The 13,213-nt window shown below is 42.1% G+C and overlaps 1 protein-coding gene across 8 annotated transcripts in view; it reads right to left on the bottom strand.

Moving 5' to 3' along the window:
• Positions 1 to 13,213, bottom strand: part of SLC22A15 (solute carrier family 22 member 15) — a 98,405-nt gene that overhangs the window by 60,112 nt on the left and 25,080 nt on the right. Inside the window, exon 2 of one of the 8 annotated variants that reach the window (XM_061121071.1) lies at positions 5,846 to 6,000. The exons of the other annotated variants lie outside the window; for them this stretch is intronic. The gene's annotated coding sequence lies outside the window, so the exon portion shown is untranslated. The remainder of the gene's footprint in view (positions 1 to 5,845; positions 6,001 to 13,213) is intronic. 8 annotated transcript variants of the gene reach the window in all.

Here is a 13,213-nt window from a genome sequence, read left to right on the forward strand (position 1 = left end):
TTTAAGGGGCCTGGCATTAACAGCACTGGTACGATCATTCACTCTTCTAAAGAGGGCAGACCTGAGAGAAAACTGGGCACACCTGGGAACAGACCCCAAAAGCAGGCATCTTGAAAGGAACAAAAAAACGGTAAATAAGAGGTTGAGTGCAGGGCCAGGTGGCAGGCAAGGTCTCCAAGCTCTCAAAGAGGGTAGAGAGGCAGGTACACAGAAGTGAAGAGCTGAGACAGAACCGCTGACTGGGTATTACGGAAGCAGCTGGGAGGTTTCTGTTTAATATTAGGATTCTCACTGATTAGACACTGAGAATGCCACCTTTCAAAAAGGGATAAAGTATTACTGTATGTCAAGAAAAGTTGAACTAGTATTTACATACAGAATGGATAAATAGCAAGGTCCTACTATATATGGCACAGGGAACTATATTCAGTATCCTCTGAAAAACCATAATGGAAGAGAATATAAAGGAGAATATGCATGTTCTCCTTCACATTGAATCACTTTTGCTGTACAGCTGAAATTAACACAACTTTGTAAATAAACTATACTTCAAGAAAATAATTTTTTTTTAAAGTTGATTTAGCTGCAATCCAAAGAATGGAAGAGTGATAGTAAGCATGGGTATGGAAAGACCTGTCAAGGTCATTGCAGTGGTCCAGGCCAGTCTGGACAAGGTGGAGACCTCAGAGAAGAGAACAGATTCAAGCTGGAAATACTTAGGCTGACTCATCCATGAACAAGTATTATCTGATACCATTAGTATGGATGAGATCAATCTCAAATTGAAAGGAACTAGAGATAAGTTTTAAAGGTGGTAACAAAATATGTTTTAAGAAATTCCCTTGATATCATCAAACCTTATGTCTTAAGGGACCATTACAAATCAAATCAATCGTTTTTTTTTTTTGACATGGCAGCAATATAATTTGAAAAAATAAATTATTGCTTTAAAATGGATTGCATGCTTATATAATCCTAAAAACAAAATTAATACCTGAGTAATAAAAATATATATCAAAGCTATGTCACAGACATACAGATCAACAGAACAGAATGACAGCCCAGAAATAAATCCACATGTATATGGTCAGGTAATTTACGAAAGGAACCAAGAATGCATGATGGGGAAAGGACAGGCTCTTCAATAAATGTTGCTGAGAAAACCAGATACAAAAGAATGAAACTGGACCTCTATCTTACAACATATACAAAGATCTTTTAAAAAATCAAAACAGATTAAAGACTTGAACATAAGACCTGAAACCATAGAACTCTTAGAAGAAAACAGTGTTGTTAAGCTCCTGGACATTGGTCTTGGTGATAATTTTTTGGATTTGACACCAAAAAAAAGTAACCAAAGTAAAAATAAATAAGTTGGACTATATCAAGCCAAAAAATTTCTGCATAGCAAAGGAAACAATCAACAAAATGAAAAAGCAATGTACTAGACAGGAGAAATTATTTGCAAAGCATATATCTGATAAAGGGTTAATATCCAGAATATATAAATAACTCATACAAACTAATAGCAAAACCCCCAAACAATCCAATTAAAAATTGGGCAGACAATCTGCCAAATTTCCAAAGAAGACAGACAGATAGCCAATAGGTATATTAAAAGGTGCTAGAAATGCAAATCAAAGCCGCAATGAGCTATCATCTCATACCTGTTGGAATGGCTGTTATCAGGAAACAAGTGTTGGTGAGGATATGAAGAAAAGGGAAACCTTATGCACTATTGGTGGGAATATAAACTGGTACAGTCACTGGGGAGAACAGTGTGGTGGTTCTTCAAAAAATTAAAATCAGAACTACTATATGACCCAGTAATTCTAAGTATTTTTCTGAAGAAAATGAAAACACTAACTAGAAATCCCATGGACAGGGGAGCCTGGCAGGCTACGGTCCATGGGGTCACAAGAGTCAGACACGACTTAGTGACTAAACCACCACCAACTAGAAACGACACATGCACCCCCAAATTCACTGTAGCATTATTTATAATAGCTAACATACAGAAACAACCTAAAATTCATCAATAGATGAACAGATAAAGGAAATCTTATATATATATGTGTGTGTGTGAATATTATTTAAGTTATGAGAAAGAAGGAAATTCTGCTATTTGCAACAACATGGATGGGACCTGAAGGTGTTATGCTAAGTGAAGTAAGTCAGACAGAGAAAGACAGATAGACAAATATTGCATGATCTCATTTATATGCAGACTCTAAAAAATAAAAAAAGCTCATAGATACAGAGATCAAATTAGTGGTTGCAGAGAGGGCAGAGGAGGGGGGGTAAATGGGTGAAGGGAGTCAAAAAGCTCAAACTTCCAGTTATAAAATAGATAAGTCATGGGATTGTAATATATAGCATGATGTCTATAGTTAATGCTAGACAGCACGTTTGAAAGTTGCTGAGACTAGATCTTAAAAATTCTCATCACAAGAAAAAAATTTTTTATAACTATATATGGTGAGGGATGCAAGCTAGACTTACTGTGGTTGTATTTTCACAATATTATTGCACAAATATTGAATTATTACATTGTACACTTGAAACTACTATGGTGTTGAATGTCAATTATACCTCAATTAAAAAAAGATGTATCAAATGGAGGTATGCTGCTTAGAACCAGATAATGAGTAACCATCCAACTTTTATATAATATTCTCCTCTAATCTCAAATAACCACCTTTCAAAATAGGTATTTGCTATTTCCAATTTATAAATGACCCAACTGCAGCTCAGACACAATCTCATTAGAAAGGGCAGTGGATTACGATCCTAATGCCAAGACATCTGCCTCAAAATCTTCCTTGAGCATTACATGCTCAAATTATTTAAAAGTTTTAGAATTCTGGAGCTAACTAGTGATAAACGGTATATTTGAGCGTGTTAAACGACAAGCACAGAGATTACAACATGCTGGGTAAAGGCTATTTTTTAGCATGTGTTCCATTCAGGAAACTATGGGAAAAAATTAACTGATCATTAGAAGGAATACTAGAAATAAGCAGGTCCTTGTGGCTTAGGGTAACAGCACCAGGGGTTGGCAGAAAGGAGAGGGAAAAGGTAGAAAAGGAAGATGGCATGTCAGATTTGGAGTGGAGGTTCTGTGGCCTGGCTACTTGGGAAATGAGAAGAAGGCTGGGGGTGAGGAGATAGGAATAATTCATTTGAAAGTCAACTTCCAAGTTGGTTTTGTTTATTCATTTATTTTTTTAAGAGTAGATTTAGCTTGTTCTATAGTGCATGTTTTAAATACAGATACTTAATAAAATTTCTAACTTTTAACTGAACTTTTATCCTTTACACACTGTCTGACACCCTGGTATAGCCACGTGGATACAAACAAACCATCCCCAGATTGCTTTCTTGTCTTCTTTCCTGTGAATAGGGCTGTGCTGCCTTAACCTTCCTCACTGGCCTAGAATGCGATTATAAGAGATATTTCTTAAATTGGTTACACATATTAGGAAGACTTCTTTAGAGCAAGAAGGATCTTCAGACACACAACCAGCCTCTGCTCTGAGCAACTTCTCATTGGCTGTCAATGTCACGAGTTTGCCCGCCTCTGCTTCAGTTTCCTCCTGTGACCTGAGCTGCCCCTTTCTCCCCACTAATGTATGGTGACATTTCATGAAACAAGGGTTGAGAAACGTGCTGTAACCACAGACCACTCTAATGGAAGGGGTGGTGCATGGTAAACAAAGGCCCTTTCTCCTAAGCTTTCTGGAGCGTGGGTCATGTACCTCCCCGAGGAGGCTGTGACCTTCTGGTCCTCCTTGCTTTTGCCATCGGTGGGTGAATGACTCTGCATTAGCCACACATGAATAATGTAGGACCGAGCCTTGCAGGTGAGCTCCCCAAATGAAAACAAACATTACTCACTCCACTGTTGCCGAGAAGCCTGCCACCTTAGAGAAACTGACTACCCTTAGGGCGGGCTGTGCCCCAGCCTCGCATACCCACCCCCAACCCCACCTGGTCCCCTGGTGGGCTCCTATTCATCTCTCCTCCTCTCCTGGGAAGTCCTGCCTGACTTGTAGGAGCAGGGATGACCACTCTAGTCCTTCTGCCATCTCTTTCCTATTTTTGCTTCTGTTCCATAGGGTAGCAAAGAGTCACACATGACTGAAGCAACTTAGCATGTGATGGATGTATGGTGAGTTACTGGCTTACTTGTCTCTCCCCTATGATGCTGTGAGTCTCCTAAGCGCATATTTATATCCCAAGTGCTTAACTGACAGTACCAGCACAAATTAAGTATCTGATGAATTATCTATATAATAGGAGTTTATATACACTATCTCATGAAATGTTATAGTCTTACAGCCATCTTCATATACACTATCTCAAAGTCATGACTTCAAGCATCAAGTTGTAAGTTGATGGACAGGCGGGGAACCACCTAGCTTGTCATCATTTCCTTGGAGCCACTGAATGGCTTTCTTATATGAGAAAAGATTTGGTGTATGAGAGAGATTTGGGATTTGAGGGGTTTTCTTTTCTCCTAGCACCAATCTGATACATGGAACATTCTGGTTCCAGCTTAGTCCTACATCAATGAGAAAGAAAGCTAGGAAGAAATGTAAGTATGGTAGCGTACTGGAAACCTGGCTGAAAAAGCTGTCAAGGCAAAATCTGCCACTGAAACATCTACTTCCCAATGCCCCAGTGACTGAAGCAGTATGGCCCTGAAAGCACCTTCCCTGGTCCACAGATACCCCCTGAGAGAAGCACAAGGATCACACAGCCGTAAGGACAGTGCCGAATATAATACACAGAACGTCAACGAGCCCACAAGCCAGGCAGGGGCCTCAGCAGGACAGAGGGAGGCATTCAAGCCCCCCCCCCCACCTGTTGTGTCCCTTTCAAAAGGCACACTCACTCACTGGCCTAGAGGAGATCACTGATCCAATGTAGCCTTCCCCAGAAAGGAAAATGAACCCATGGCTACTTGGGGACACTGCCTGCCTGACCATAAAGAAAAACTAAGGCTAAAGCAGCTTCCATGGGCTGATTGGGTGGCCAAACAAGACTGGGCATGTGTTACTGATTGAGCTCCTGTCACCCAAAGTCCTGCTTTGGTGAAAACTAAGTCAGACATCGTATTAAAAAGCAGAGACATCACTTCGCTGACAAAGGTCCATAGAATCAAAGATATGTTTTTTCCAGTAGTCATGTATGGATGTGAGAGATGGATCATAAAGAAGAGCACTGAGGAACTGATATTTTTGAACTGTGGTGCTAGAGAAGACTCTTGAGAGTCCCTTGGACTGCAAGGAGATCAACCCAGTCAATTCTAAAGGGAATCAACCCTGAATATCCATTGGAAGGACTGATGCTGAAGCTGAAGCTCCAACACTTTGGCCACCTGATGCAAAGAGCTGACTCACTGGAAAAGACTCTGATGCTGGGAAAGACTGAAGGCAGGAGGAGAATGGGGCAAAAGAGGATGAGATGATTGGATGGCATTGCTGACTCAATGGACATGAGTTTGAGCAAACTCTGGGAGATAGTGAAGGACAGGGAAGTCTGGTGTGGAGCAGTCCATGGGGTCATGAAGAGTTGGACACAGCCTAGCAACTGAACAGCAACAACAAAGAAGTCAGATTACCAGCACCATAGCCCCACCCAGACTGGCTCAGTACCTCCAGGCTCTGGGGCTGAATCAGACAGTGGCTTCCCCTACAACACTACAGCACGTCCCCAGGGCTCAGCACAACTGGTGTGCTGGGTACTATGCTGAGAAAAATTCTGAACGGTTCTGGTAACAATTCCAACCAAACTTCAGCCCTCCGCTGTCCTGTATATCCCACAAAAATATAATACTTACGGCTTTGTACACAGGAAAATCTCCCTTCAGTAGAAAGTCAGGTCCTCAGGGGCCTCCTGTGATTAGGGAGTGCTTGGACAGGGTAGTTCAGGAACAGTTTCATGGTGATTAACTAACTTGCTTCATTTCAATGTAGTTGTCACTCTGAATTACCACTTAATGGGTGAAGTGTGTAGCCGATAACAATCAGTAGTACAGGCGTAAGGAAGCAAGACATTAAAAAAAAATTAGCCCCTAAAGCAATTATTGCAGTGAATTTTTCCAATAGTTTTAACACTCTGTCTTTTGACCCCAGGGTATGGCTTGGGGAAAATATATTAATCTCCAGATAATAATCAGTCAATTTCAGTTCTTCAATATCCACAATGATATTAAAGATTCCAACCTTACTCTTTTTGGTGGCAAACATTAATTAAGCATGATAATTGTGTGTCTCCGTGATATTTGGTGCTTTCTGAACGAGTCAGAGCTCGGGGAATAATTTGAATACAGCAGACAGCAATTTGCTACATAAATTCACCCCAATGGCTATTAGCTCATTTTAAAATAGTCAAGACTCCTAGATTAGAGGGTTTTTTTTTTGCATTAATACCAAGTTAATCACATCTACATAACCTTTTATTCACCCTTCCTCAAAACCCTCCATGAATAACTTCTGCAAAGCCTGACCTGAATGTAATAAGGGTAGGAGTCTTCAAGTGCGTGTTTTTAAGACAATCTCCTTAAACTCGAGTTCTGCAGACTCTGCCTTGATATTTATTTTCAAGTATTTTACATGAGAAGACAAAAAGACTTTATACTTGCTTTTTTACATTTTTATTTATTTATTTATTTGGCTGAGCTAGGTATCAGTTGAGGCACACGGGATGTTTGATCTTTGTTGCAGCATACAGGATCTTTAGCTGCGGCATGTGGGGTCTAGTTCCCTGACCAGGGATTGAACTGCGGGGGACCCTGCATTGGAAGCCCAGAGTCTTAGCCACTGGACTTATCTACCAGAGAAGTCCCTCTACTAGCTTTTTTAACTCTCATTTTATATCAAATAATTTCAATATGTACTATATATTGTCTACAAACACAGACTGTATACCAAGGATATTTACCAACTTACTGGCAAAGTTTGGGTGCTGCTTTTACTATTATCACTTTGGAGTTTGGGAAGAATAACTGAAAAACCAGAGTAGTAATCAAAACTAAAGTAACTAAAGAGCTAAAGAGGGGGACTAAGATCCCACATGCCAAGCGGCAGTCAAGAGAAAAAAGGAATCTTAAGCCTTTATGTGGAACGCTTGGCTGGGGTTGTACTCCACCACTGTAACTGTGGATGAACCTCGGAGTGAGTGCAGAGCAGCAGTTTCTAAAGGATACTGGCTAAAGAGTGGCCACCACCACCATCCCTCCTGGCACCGCTGCCCCCTGATCATCATCTCATCATTCTGCCCCTGCTGCTGTTGCTCCACTAACTCTCGTCACGCTGATAGAGGCAGCAACAAAACTGGACGCCACCCATACCACCTGCTCCTGTTCCAAAACTTGGAACATCCCCCGACCTGGGCTCCGGGGCCCAAGGCAGAAGTGGAGCCTGTGAACCCACATGGAACTCACACACTCTGAATGCTGGACATGAGGGTGCATGGGGGACATTTTCTTTGGACCTCGAAATAAATGACTTCAGGGAAAATAGGAGATTCTGCACTAAAAATACACAGCAGACATGCCCCATCTTGGTACTCTATGGACACATGCAAAGAGATGGGGTGACCCTATGAACACCAGGGCAGCAGGCACTGAGTTCTGAGTATGCAGGTGAACGGCGGAGCGGCACGGGAGTTATTGCTCATTTTAGTTGATTCTTCGTGATTTTTTGTTAGATCAGGACACCTGTAAGTTTATTGGGGCTTGACAATTATGAAGGCTGAATGGAATCATTACTACTTCTATAGTACTTGTGTGATTTGTTTGTGTGGGACCACTCGCCAGGCTCCTCATGAACTAGATACAAATATCCTGATAGCCACATCACTTTGGAGAAGACAGACCAGGACAGATTCCGAAGTGGGCTGACTCCCTGCCTCTGTCACATGCCACTGGAGAAAGACCACGGAAATCAGCGGCCACACACCTCCACTCGCCACTGTGACACTAAGTCGTCCTGCTACTGTGAACCTGTGCACTCTTACATTTTTAATTTGCCAGCCACAATACAAACATTACAATTGTTTGCTCTCTCCCCTAGAATTTACTCTGTCAGAAGCAATTTCAAGCAGGCGACTGGCAGCTGGGGGAGATGAGAATCTATGTTGCTTTCAGTCCAACACATGTGCACCCACGGTCCCCCCACGCATCTGCTCTCTCACTGCCCCACACACCCACACTCCCACGCCTCCTCCCAGACAGAGCCAAGCTCCTGCCCTGTTCCCACTGCTGCGGCACTGGCAGGGCTGGCTGGTGGCGGCAGAGCGTTGGGCCCTGGACTCTGCTCCTCTGCAATGCAACAGCACAGCACCCGGCTCTTTTCAATATTGAAATGTCAACCGAGATGCCATTCAAAACAAAAGCCTTCTGTTTTGTAAGAAAAAAAAAAAAAAGGAGTCTGAAGACCACTGGTACAATGGGAAGAATACGGGCTGGCTCACTGAGTCCCAGATCAGTGGCTTATTAAAAAGGGATAATGTAAAAAACTCTCTTCAAGTCAGTTGTTGAATGCACAGCGTGGGGCTGCTGGCAGGAGTAAGCAGGCAGCACACAGGGAAGGCTCCTGGGGAAGAGCCTCTCCGAGGACCCGCCAGGAAGCAGTCGGGGTCATCTGCCTCTTGACTCCCCTCTACTGACTAAACCTTGTAAGACTCGTCATCTCACCCACAAACTCCCTGCAAAGCATGAACAGTCTTGCTGCAGCTGAGGAGCCTGTGGGGAGCATGGACTTCTGTCTCACTGTGCAACCAGAGATGCCACCTGTGGCCCTCCATCAGCAGGGCGGGCAGGCCACAGCCACCCTTGAGAGCATCACAAACTCACACAGGCTAGGAGCATAGGTTGAGCATCTGAGATGCTCTCAGAGAACTCATCCTAAACCATGACCCCACTGTCTCCACGGAACATCCCCTGGGAAACACACGGAGCGGTATATTGGTATCAACAAGCTGCGCAGCTGGCTAGATCTCCTGCCCCCCTTCTCCCCAGTAGTTCTGGACCACCAGGTGGAGACTGAAGGTGACTTTCTGCACAGGGGATGTTTGTGCCTTGAGACACATTTCTGAGGTGGAGAACTGTTCTGAGCTTCTGACGGCTTGGCAATAGCATGGGAACAAATATATGCCTCTACACCATGAGGGAAAGTATTGTGTGTCTATAAATCTACAATGATATATGTATAATCAGGATGGATAATGGTATATGCAAGTATGTACATCTCAGTGTACATAGGTGGGAATGGGAAAGAGGACAGGTGAGTAACCAGGGAGAGGAAGAGAGGGCAGGGAAGAAAGAGTGAAAAAGGGAAAGACACATGGAGATACACACAGAGACATCAGAGAAAGAGACTGAAAGACAAGTTAGAGACAGCCAGTGAGACAGAGACGCAGACAGATGCAGAGATGAAGAAATGGTATAAATACAGAGAGACAGAAACTGAGATGGGAAAGGCGGGGATAGAGACTCAGAAAGACCAAATGACAGAGACAGAGGGATACAGGACACAGGAGAAAGAAAAGGAGAAGGGAAGGAAGGAAAGCAGGAAGCAGACAGAGTTACAGTGTGACAAAGACAGATGGCAGGAGAGAGAGTGACTCACAGACACAAGCAGTGACAAGAAGAGGAGGGACCTGAGGCTACTATCACGGGAAGGTGAGGTACAGGGCCATCTCAGTCAGCTCTTTATCTCCTCTTTCTCCAAGCTGCTCTAAAGACCTTCAGCACTTGCTAGGGAAGATATTTAATCCCATTTCTCCTGCATCTACCAACTCTCTATTCTGGGAATAGCAGCCCTCTGGGGTCCCTTCCCTTCTTATTCAGTCTCTAGTCAAGTTGTGCTATAGGCGAGCTTCCCAAGAGCCAAGGTGCCAGCCACAGGAGACCAGCTGTTGACCAAGTGCCCATTGCTGCTGTCTCAGAGGATAGGTCTAACAGTACTCTCCTTCTTTGTATCAAGGCTTCCTCTGGCACCAGGCATGCAGTGGTTGCTCAATGACATTTGCTAAGAATGGTGTCCCTCAAGTGATATCTAAAAGGGCTCCTAATTACAGATTTCCTAAGTACTAATTTAATTCAATCCCACTGAAATTTGTTGTGTGTCTATGATGCTGAAGCATGGCGTCACTGTGTTATTTAATTCACTTTAAAGTATTAAGCACATCCAGTGGGACGTTATGCATCAGTATTACTTAGGTCAAGCCTTCGTCCTGGTACCACAAACATTCTGATCAAGGTTGCATTGTCCAGTGGTGGTCAGCTGGCCTTCTCTTCAGAAAGCCCATTCTCCATCATTGTCTCTATCAACAAAGGGTGCTTTGCTTATTCTTGATTAAAATAGTGGCCTGTTGACTAGCAATGATGAATATAAAAAATGGGCCATCCCTAGTGAAATTAGATAGTCAAGATACACAGATTAGCTCAACATATTTGAAAGTTACTCACACCTTCCATTAATTTTTCAGATAACCCAGTATGTTTTGTACTCTATAGGGGAGATGCCCTAGGTTAAAACTCCTGCTTGGTCTTGAGCCAATATGAACTCTGGAAAGTTCTCTGTGTTTGAAGTTGTGGGAAGGTAGGTATCTGTACCCTGACTATAGAAAATGGGGGTTTGCCTGTAGTGAACTGCCATGTAAGCAATGTACAGAACACCTATAAAACCAGAGTTTAGACTTTTAAAGCCTGAAAGAAAGATTATTTTGAACTTCTCTGAGAATAAGAATTGAGTTAATAAGTTAATAAGTTCATTTATACTTGTGGTGAAATCTGGTCTGAAATCTACTTTCACTATAATGTGGTTAATGGATTTGTTGGAGAGCAGACTTATGGCTTTCACCCATTTCAAAATCATATGGGGGCAATAAATAGAACCAGAGCTTTTTAGAGAAATGCCTAGTCCCACAGTTAGAGTAGGAAGATGCAAGATAAACCCAGACTATCTTGTTATGCCAAAAAATTTTAAAGTGCTCATAAAAGAAAAAAAGGTGGGCATATCAAAAGGACACAGGATTTTCAGCTCCAGGAAGATGGAGTAAACATACAGTGATATTGTGATTTATAGGGAAAATATGTATCTGGTCATTCAGATGACCAATGCGGATGTATTTGTCACATATTCAGTCTTCATTCACAGTTCCTGGTTCACAGCTCCAACCCCTTGGAATTCCCGGGCTTAGGATAAAAGCAATGGAGTAATTGTCTCTTGTCCTTCATTCCTGAAAAATGCTTCAGGGAAGGTGACTTTTGGGTCCCACCCCGGAGGAGGAAATGGCAACCCACTCCAGTATTCTTGCCTTGGAAATCCCATGGATAGAGGAACCTGGCAGGCTACAGTCCATCGGGTTGCAAAGAGTTGGACATGACTAAGTGACTAATACACACATAAGGGTGGAGGCTGGTTACTGAGAGAACAAATCCCGTGGTTAGAGGGTTAGATCTTTTAGTCTCAACCCCTATCCCTCCTCCTAAACTCCAGGGAGAGGAGAGGGGATGAAATTTAAATTAATCACCAATAGCCAATGATTTAATTGGTCATGGTAACGAAGCCTCCAAAAATCCAAACTAAACTAAAAGATACAATGAATGGGTTCAACAGCAGACTAGAGGAATAGAGGAGATAGAAGAAAAGAATCAGTAAACTTGAAAACAGAACAATAGGAAACACCCAATGAAAATAAAAACAGACTGAAAAAAACAAACAAAAATTCAGGGATCTCTGGGGCTAAAACAAAAGAACTAATATTTCTGTCACTGGAGTTCTAGAAGGAAAGGAGAAAGAAGGAAATATTAAAAAAAAAAAAAAAGAAAGAAAGAAAGAAAGAAAAAGTACATGAATAAATAACAGCAGAAAACATTCCAAGCTGTCAAGAGATAAAAATCTGAAGATCCAAGAAGCTCAGTAAATCCTAAGTAAGGTAAGTCTGAAGAAATCAATGTCAGGAAACATCACAGTCTAACTTCTAAATACTAAAGCCCCAAAAATAAAAAACCTTAAAAGTATCAAGAGATACTTGCCAACAAAGGTCCATCTAGTCAAGGCTATGGTTTTTCCAGTAGTTATGTACAGATGTGTGAGAGTTGGACTATAAAGAAAGCTGAGCACCAAAGAATTGATGCTTTTGAACTGCGGTGTTGGAGAAGACTCTTGAGAGTCCCTTGGACTGCAAGGAGATCCAACCAGTCCATCCTAAAGGAGATCAGTCCTGGGTGTTCGTTGGAAGGACTGTTGAAGCTGAAACTCCAATACTTTGGCCACCTGATGAGAAGAGCTGACTCATTTGAAAAGACCCTGATGCTGGGAAAGAGTGAAGGCAGGAGGAGAAGGGGACGATAGAGGATGAGATGGTTGGATGGCATCAGCAACTCAATGGACATGAGTTTGGGTAAACTCTGGGAGTTGGTGATGGACAGGGTGGCCTGGCATGCTGTGGTCCATGGGGTTGCAAAGAGCCAGACACGACTGAGCGACTGAACTGAACTGAATACAGGAGGGAAAAAAAATAATTCAAATAATACCATATTTTTCATCACAAACCATAAAGGCTAGAAGAAAATGGAACAGGAAATTTTAAATGCCAAAGAAAAAGATTCTAAACCAAGAGTTTTCTAATCAGTGAAAATAAGAGATGAAGAAGAAATCAAGATAGTCTTGAATAAGAGTAGAATGGAAACATTTACACTAACATACATAAAATAGATAGCCAGTAGGAATCTGTTATATGACTCAGGGGACTCAAACCAGGGCTCTGTGACAACACAGAAGGGCAGGACTGGGTGGGAATGGGAAGGAGGTTCAAAGGTGGCGGGGGGGGGGGGGGGGGGGGGGCGGGGGGGCTGGTACAGATGTATACCTATGGCTGACTCATGTTGATGTACGGCAGAAACCAACACAATATTGTAAAGCAATTATCCTTCAATTAAAAATAATAAATTTTTTAAAAAAGATAGTATTGGATAAAGAAAAACTAAAAAAAAAATCTGTCACCATCAGAACTACACTAAAACAATGGCTAATGGAAATTTTCTAGAAAGAAAAAAAAACAGAAAAGAAGGGATTCTGAAACATCAGGAAGAAAGAAAAACGTAACAAAAAATGGGGATAAATGTAACAGACTTTTCTTCTCATCTTGAGTTTTCTAAATTATGTTTAATGGTTGAAGCAAAAATTATAAACTG

Source organism: Dama dama, chromosome 20 (assembly GCF_033118175.1).
Source record: "Dama dama isolate Ldn47 chromosome 20, ASM3311817v1, whole genome shotgun sequence".
In the NCBI taxonomy this organism is placed as follows: Eukaryota; Metazoa; Chordata; class Mammalia; order Artiodactyla; family Cervidae; genus Dama; species Dama dama.